Source organism: Anneissia japonica, unplaced genomic scaffold, assembly GCF_011630105.1.
Source record: "Anneissia japonica isolate Jap-2015-1 unplaced genomic scaffold, ASM1163010v1 scaffold287634_len692169_cov176, whole genome shotgun sequence".
In the NCBI taxonomy this organism is placed as follows: Eukaryota; Metazoa; Echinodermata; class Crinoidea; order Comatulida; family Comatulidae; genus Anneissia; species Anneissia japonica.
The window spans coordinates 31,474-40,002 of NW_022739883.1; the positions used below are offsets into that span (position 1 = coordinate 31,474).

The 8,529-nt window shown below is 36.6% G+C and overlaps 1 long non-coding RNA gene across 1 annotated transcript; it reads right to left on the reverse strand.

Annotated features, from left to right (window-relative positions):
* Positions 1-3,700: 3,700 nt before the first annotated feature.
* Positions 3,701-4,689, reverse strand: LOC117118080. Its single transcript, XR_004446998.1, has 2 exons — positions 4,570-4,689; positions 3,701-4,067 (listed from the first exon to the last, which is right to left on the reverse strand). It is a non-coding gene; the product is annotated as an uncharacterized LOC117118080 (long non-coding RNA).
* Between the last annotated feature and the right edge of the window lie 3,840 nt (positions 4,690-8,529).

Genomic DNA, 8,529 nt, shown 5'->3' on the forward strand with positions numbered 1-8,529 from the left:
ATACCGTATACAGCTATGTATAATTACTGGTAATTATATGATCATCGGTGGTTCAATCGGACTAATAGCACTCAACGTGTAGGGATTGAGGGAGGAAACTTTCCACAGCATTCCACAGTCTAACGCCGAAGAAAGAGAGATGGGTACTTTGCCCCACAGCTCCCCCCAGATGACCACCTAATGGCTGTCGTTCAAGTTCTTGAAATGCTATAGCATGCAATTTTTTAGACAGCAAATCGTTCGAATAGTATGATATATACGCACACTGGACGCTGAAAACAAGCCTATGCGCCATGACACGTCTTTTTGCGTGTATTTGCTACGTGCAAAAAAATCATCAAAATGAGTCACATTTTTACAGTTTTCATTTTACTTACATTACTAATTCTTTTATTCTCGACACCCCCCCCCCAAAAAAAATACTCACACACACACACACACACACACACATTGCAATGGCAAAGCCAATTGTTGAGTAAAATTTTTAAAATATCCCTATTGACTTTTTGTATAGTATATGATCGATATAAACCGGTTGGGTTCAGGAACCTTAACAAAATAAATTATGCCGACCCAAGAGTTCATTAATCCCAATGCCAGTGAAAGGACTGTGAATCAAGATACATTCCAACGGGCTAGGAAGCTGAAAGACAGTCACTGAAACGGAAAATCGGGCAACTCTTTTTATAGAGAATCCCATCACAGTGTTTCACCAGTGTGAACGGCTCAGTAAAGTAAATAACTGCGACATACATTTATCTAGTCAAACAACACAAGTTGCGTATGCTTGCGAGAGTGACGCATTTTCATCAATGGAATCTGAAGAGATTATTGACATTAAGTGAAGGACGGGAATATTATTAAGAGATACATTTGGCGGAGAAGGAAGATCATCTTTTAGAATCCATAAGCCTCTCGTATTAATTTCACGTAATCAATACATAATCTGACAAAGGAAATTATCTGGTTCTAACTTCTTCATTAAATTGAAAATTTCCAATGTATAAACTACATTACGTTCGGAAATTAATATATCAAATCAACTAAGAATTTTGCGACTTGTCAGATAATTAATAGGGAACAGTATTTTATTTATGCAACAAAATATTGCGAGTTTAGCCTTCTTGAAATTTAGAACTACTACGTATCCAAATCAAACTTAACAACTGACCAATCAAAAAACAGGGCCAAGAACACGCGCCTGTCCTGTAAACACACGTGTTGTCCCACGAACTCCACGTGTGTGCGTATGCTTTTATTGTACACGTCGTTTGTGCAACCTTAGCAAAAATATCCAAGAAGCGGGGTTGGCAGAAAGACCAATTAAAGTTATATCCATAGCCTACCTATGTAATACTCTTCTCAGTCATTGACCGTCAATTTGTATATATTTTTTTTTATACCAGAATATTTTGACTGTGTCACAAGGCGATTTCCGTAAATGTTTGTCTGCATTAAAATTGTATGCTTATACCTTCGGAGTCAATTTGTCATCTTAAGATTTTAAGTATGTACTCGATTTATTTTGATGAAAAATTACCCGACCCAATAGAATATTGCCAGTGACTATTTTGAGATCGTGATCAAATTAGCTATTTCGAGACGAATGCATTACTGGCCTTCGGTTGCAAACATTATGTCAATATTCAGTCAGGATATGACGTAAATTATAAGTGGAATATATTTGTAGTTTTTGAAAGTTTGATAGTTTTAATTCGTTGTCCGTTTATAAGAGAACATCCATAAAGCACGTTATATGTGTTGTATATAGGCTTAATAATCTTTTTCCTATTATAAATTACATCACATTAAAAATTACTATGATGTAATGGTCCATGAGGGTAAAACAACTGCGTTTGATTTTTGAGTTAAAACTCCTATTATATGTGATTGTTTTATTCTCATATTTACAGATTTTGTCCATACTATTGGGTTTTTATGTAATTATACTTCCTCCTACCCGTTCAACTGTTTGTAGTAGTCGTTTTCCGTTCGCTGGCGAGAATGCAGGATTTGGCGACGGGGTGCGTGAGAGTCGGAAACGCACTCTCATGCCGCTACTAGGCCTATGTTCATAGGCCCCTATCAACAGTACAAGAATTATTGTTTTTAATGCAATTTAGGGGGCTGCGATCGCACCGTCTGCATTCCCCCAGTATCCGCCCCAGGGTCGTATCCAACGAATTCAACTCCGCTCCCTGTGAGCGCTAAACGACGCGACGCCATGTGCTTATTATTGTCGGTGGCAGCCTGGAGAATCGCGTCGGCCGACGACCGTCGGACGCGGTGACTGGACGGCTTTACGGTACAATATTTTATATTATTTCATGTTGACCGCAATTTCGCTAAAGCTGGTCTGGATCAAAATGAAGGTACTGTATAAGCAAATGTTTTTGACCTTTGTTTCAACTTTTACTATCTACCAATCACAATGGGATGGCTCTGAGTCAGTACTCGAGGCAAATTATCCAATTACAGCTTATGGTCTTTAGACCCCTTCTAAATATGTCTATTTTCTAGTATTCTCTGATATTTCGGTTAAACATAAACTTTCGTTTTCCAGTATCTCGACTGACGAAACATGACTCATGCATCTAATGTCAGTATTGATATTAATAATAATAACATTATTATCAAAATCATATATACTGTACTATTAAAATAATATTAAGAAAATTCAAAGTAATTTATTTTTCTCTGATAGGCAAATACAAAGAAACTTCTTACAAGGTGATAATGTATACGCGTTGCGTATAGAGCAGTTAAAATTATAGAAATGGAAACTGCAAAATAAAGCTAATTCTTAACTGCCTAGTGTGGAAATTCAATGGAAATTTCCGGATTGCCAATCAAACTTGACAACTGACTAATCAGAAAAGTGCCCGAAATACGCATGTGTCCAGCAAACACACTTTGTGTTGCCAACAAAAGCACGTGTTTACGTACATTTACGTTGTCTTAGCAACAATATCCAAAAGGCGGGACTGAGCTTCAAGGTCCATTACTTTTCGCATCTGATTTTGGTATTGGTATTAATATTTTAAAGTAATCGTAAAAAAAATATATATCACAAAATACTAAGATAAATCACCATCAAAACAAAAATATCAACAATAATTATAATAATAATCATAACGATACTAATAATATTGATAACCATAATACTTACTACTTGTCATTAATATAGTTTTCATTTGTTTTATTTAATTTACATTTCGAAGAAAGAGTTGTTGAAAATAAAGTTTGTAAATACTGTGTTAGAGCTGGCCAGAACCCGACGATTTATGCAGACAAATTGTGAAATTTCCTCTGAGATTGAATAGAGAGCAAATGCCCATCGAACAGAACTGTATGACCTCAACGACCAATGTGACTCACTAATCTAATGTAATCATTTCAGATAAATATACTTCAAATCGAAAGTGAGTCTTTAAAACGAAATTTGGGTCTTTACTTAACATATGATGGTTCAAAGACACCCAAAAAGCGTGTGATTAATTTGGAAATTCGTGAATTGATGTATCATATACAATAACAATCACTTAAGATTAATTGTGAACAATGTTGGTCTATGCCAGTACAGATAGTCTTGACACTATAAAAAGTAATTTTATTTTGTATAATTAATTACTTTTGAAGGCTATTTTTTTTTTTTTTTAAAGAAAATTGTTCTTCTTTTCTTCCTCTGGATTTTTTTTTAACTCGGGGTGACAGAGTCGTCAGTTGCCTTGATCAGTTTTTATTTATGGAAGTTTACCAACCAAGCCTAGGTTGAGTTATTAAACATATCACGGTGGAATTTCAGCAAACCAGCCACGAATCCTCGCAGGGCTTCCGCTTTTAACAAGCAAGCAGACTTTACATGCTTTTACACTTCTTCGAAAGAATGTCATCTTCCTGTAACTGTATAGTGTTTAAACTCCTTGTTCTGAAGATTATGCTTGTTTATCCATCTAGAACCTCTCCCGGGTGCTTGTCTAATATACTGCTTCAAATCATGTGACGTCTAACCATTCTGCGCGTTCCAACTAATCTCTTCACGTCTTCAATTAGGCTTATTTGTTTCTCTAAGATTTGTATAAAAATAATAATAATAAATATCACATAAGAAAATTGGTTCACCGGTCACCGTGTGCTATGCATCTATTACATTTTTTTTTGTCCACGGGTTGCCAAGTTTATTTGCTATCCAGCTCATGTGTTAACAAAGTACACATCGAAACTAAAAAGCTAGTGTTAAAATTTAACATATTATTCGATTATGTGTCGGGAGCACTTGCTTATTACAAGCTAATAACATGTCTCAAAGACCCTCTAAAGTAATTGAACAAATCTGATAATCCTAAATATATTGTCGTATAATGTTTTAAAATGGCTTATAGAATGTATATTCATGCCAAGTTTAGAAACTCACATGGTGATTTCTTGGCAGAGGTAATTAATTCAAAGAGAGTTGAATATCCTAAAAATATGGCTTTTTTTTTGTCCGTGAAATGAACCGATTAACATGTTTATATGCGTACATAATAAGAATATTGGATCTTCCCATCTAAATTTTTTGGACCTCACCTTTCAACCACATGCGAAGTTATTGAAAACAAACATTTATGATGATGTTATCTTCAGAGAGAAAACGATCAGCGGGTTACGCTTCTTAACCTGTAATCCAACATCAGATAAATCGTATCCACAGAGTAATAAAACCGTCTCTAGGGCTATGAGTATATAATGAATTAACATAGAACGCTTGTTAGATTTTAACATTCGTTGGATCAGCTGGGGCCTAATTAAAACATTCAGGCTTTGTAGGCTTTATACTCCCTCCTTTCAAGCTTGATGTAGTAACCAAAACCAAAGAACTTAAATAGCAGAAGAATGAGCTGCTTCGCGTATTTGTATTAAAATTGATGGAACATCCGCCCTCCCGCGAATGGGGTAAAATTTGACCACTTTACTAAGTGGAGAAACTACAGGAAACAAACGAACCAGAGCGGCGCCTTTATTATTACTATATAGCGCCGCCGCGCGGACGGGGTAAAATTGCTCTCCGTGTACCCACAATGCCTTTCGAACGGATGTTCCACTATATTGGGAAGCTGCTCTATCTTCTGCTATTTATTATCTTTGCCAAAACACAAAACGATGGTACAATATTGTGGTTTGGTCATGTCAGAAAATAACGTTAACAAGACGTTATTAGTTGGAAATTACTCTATAATTCAGTAATTTTGGTTATGTAAACGTTGTTATAACGAATTAATATTAAATGCAAAAATGTTAGTTAGGTAAACATTTGTATTCCATATCTGATTCGATGTTTTAGGCCTCAATAACTAGGCCTATTTAAACGTTGATGTGAGAGGGTGATGGTGTAGCCAAATGGTTGTTGTACTGGGCTTTGCCTATGTCCTCGTGCAAGACCTTTTAGGCTCTCTAATCCACTTGTCATTCGAATGGGACGTTAAGCCCTTTTGGCATTACACTGACATTGGCAATGGTTATGTTCACAAAAATAACTATTTGGGGATTATCTCAAGGTATACAATCATGAGCAACTCATTTCCTGTAATGTTTGCATGTATTTAGGCCTGTGCCATATGTTGTTTCGACATAATTAGCAACATATCTAATAGCTAGTTTTTGTTAAACGTTCTCAGCTAAAACAATTATGTTAGGCGTAACGAATGTGTTGTGCGTTTCGCTAATCGTAGTCCGGATATAGCAACGTAAGTGATTCATCACGTGCGTTTTTAAAGGCCCTTTTGCATGGATTTACCACAACGCACCACAAAACAGATGAATCGCTCCAAGGAGCGGTTAAAATAAGCGTATGCGTTTAAGGAGACGCAACGCAACGTAACGGCACTAATGTAGTCACTCTCGTTTTAAAACAGGCCTATTATCGATTAAAACGCACCGCACCGCAAACGGAGCCACAATCGCAACCGGAAAAATGGATTTCTAGCCTTCGTCATGTCTTATAATCCTACGATGTGTTCAAGATTAAACAGATAATGCAAATGATATGCAAATTAAGAGATTTCATGGATTTAGTCTTGCAAGTTTTTTTTTAAATATTACAATTATGTTCAATTAATTTGTGTTTACAGACACCAGGTGTTCAGTGGTTCTCAATGTACTGTCATCTATTATAACGATTACTGATGACGTAATTGAGCCGTAACCATTGTCATATAAGAATTGAAGTCAGGACCTACCTGTGCGGAGGTGAAGCGACGCACGCGATCCTTTTCTTTTATATGCCATCAACACGTCGCGAAGAACATAAACGAAAGGAGTGGGAAATGTATTATTGACATAAATTTCATGAAGTAACACTAACAGTACAAAACTCAAAATTTTACTTTTCAATTCTATTATTTATTTTCTTCTGAAATAATATTCCCCTCGCCTCCAATTTAAAAAATTTTTGGATAGGAAGAATTTTAATGCCAAATAAACGAAACTGACGTCTGTTCGAGCCTAAAGCAAAATGATTAATTTATAATCTTGTACGCATGGTGTTTTGGCAGGAAAAGACCAATAATGAAGGATAATACCTAATGTAATACCTCGAAGTATGCCCCCACTTATAAAGTATCTCGTTGTTATCCATCAATCCTTTAGGTACCAAATCAGATAAAAATATACATCAGAGCATAGCGAACTAATTGTTTCACGTCATGTTACAAATGTCATGTTTAAAATAGATTTTATTACAAAAACTACTGCTGAAATCGACTGACCTGTAGCTGATTGGATTTGGTTATCATTTAAATAGCCTTAGGATTTTTCAAATTATGTTTATCTAAGGATATTGAAATATCTGTGTTTACGCGTTTCCAAAACCTGATATCAATAATAAAAGGAAATCGTAATTAACTGTTGGAATAATAAACAATTATGGCTTTCCTTAAATCGCAGATAACCAAGATGACCGCATTTATAATAAATATATATATATAAATTATTTTGCACGTGCGTAGTATTTGGATATAATATTGTGTAATATCTATAATATAGGTTTTAAGGACAACTGGAACGTGACCGCTGGTTCCGCAATATAGCTGTTCGTCATGTACTGGTGGTGAATTGGGCTGTACACCGAGAGACACCCCCCCCCCCCCCCCCCCCCCCAAGAATGTACTGTGTTCTTTAAAGTGCATGCACCATATTGCACACGAGACCAACGGCTTAAAGTCTCATCCGAAAGGGTGCGCCAGAAAATTGTATTTCAGCCCTCTAGCTGAAACACAAGGACAGCAGATGGAATTGAATCAAAGAAGATTTTTAAACTTCAGCTTGGAAACAGTGTCTACCAGTTTAGCCGACTGAGGAGCTGTTTTTCCATGCTAAAGTTGATCGCCCCGACAGACGTTGTGTAGTGTCGTCAAAATTGTGCTGGTTCTCGTTCAATTGATGCGAGTAATTTGTTGAGTGAACCTTATAGGCCTAAATCTTATTTTCTAAGAGCGATCGTCTAGAATTTATTAAAACTGTGAACAGGTACATTTTGTGTAATTTGGATTAGATAGATTCTGAAAACGTTTAAAACGATGCTGTAAGACCCTGGCCATTAAACTAATTCTCTTTATGTTCTTTCTTTAAACTAAGTCTCCTTATGTTTAAGCTTGGAAATTATTATAAACCTTTCCACTAAGCCTCGTCCCATGGATTTTGTTGCTAGGGTCTCACAAAACGACAGTAGGGAACTTTCGATTTGTGCGATGACGCGACGCTAGAACGGAGTCACTAATGCGTGACCGTCCTACCTGGCGTCCTACGTTCTCTTCATACGTAGATTTGGTCAAATTGCGTTCCAGAAACTACCTTCGACGAGGTGACCTCGTAGATGACTTAAGTGATGTCATTACGTTCTACGTCCTACCGTTGTCGTGCAATCGAAAGCCCCCTACTGTTAAAAGATACGCAAACATGTGCGTTTGTGGGAAAACACGTGTGCTTGTTAGACACGCGCGCGTATTTCTTGCCCTGTTCTGATTGGCCGGATGTTAAGTTTGATTGACACTCCGGAAATGGTTATTACTGCTAGTTTTACAAGATTTGAACCAAAGATCTTATAAACACAAGATAGCGTTCTCCACGTTTTCCGCGTGCAAATTCTGTAATAACGAAGTGTACGGCGCCCTCTTACAAAAATGAAAACTTCTGAACTTTATCTGCCTTGGCCAAAGCGTACAACGCGCGAATTTACGTTTACGCGTAACAATTAGAAGCGTCCGATTTACAATGTGCTCTCTCTTTATAAACAATAACGTACTTGGTAACACTGATATCTATTATAATAGTAGTAGAGATCAGTGCTTGGTAAGTTTGGCGTATAACGCGAACAACATCTATTGCAACAAATAGGACGCCCTCTCCCAAAAGTGATTACTTTTCTGTGCCAAATCCACGCTTCTTTTTGTTACGCGTAAATCGCGGAGAACGCCATCTTGTGTTTATAAGGTCTTAGATTTGAACCAATGACCTATTAATATTCATCACATTTTTGAGAGCTCTATAAAA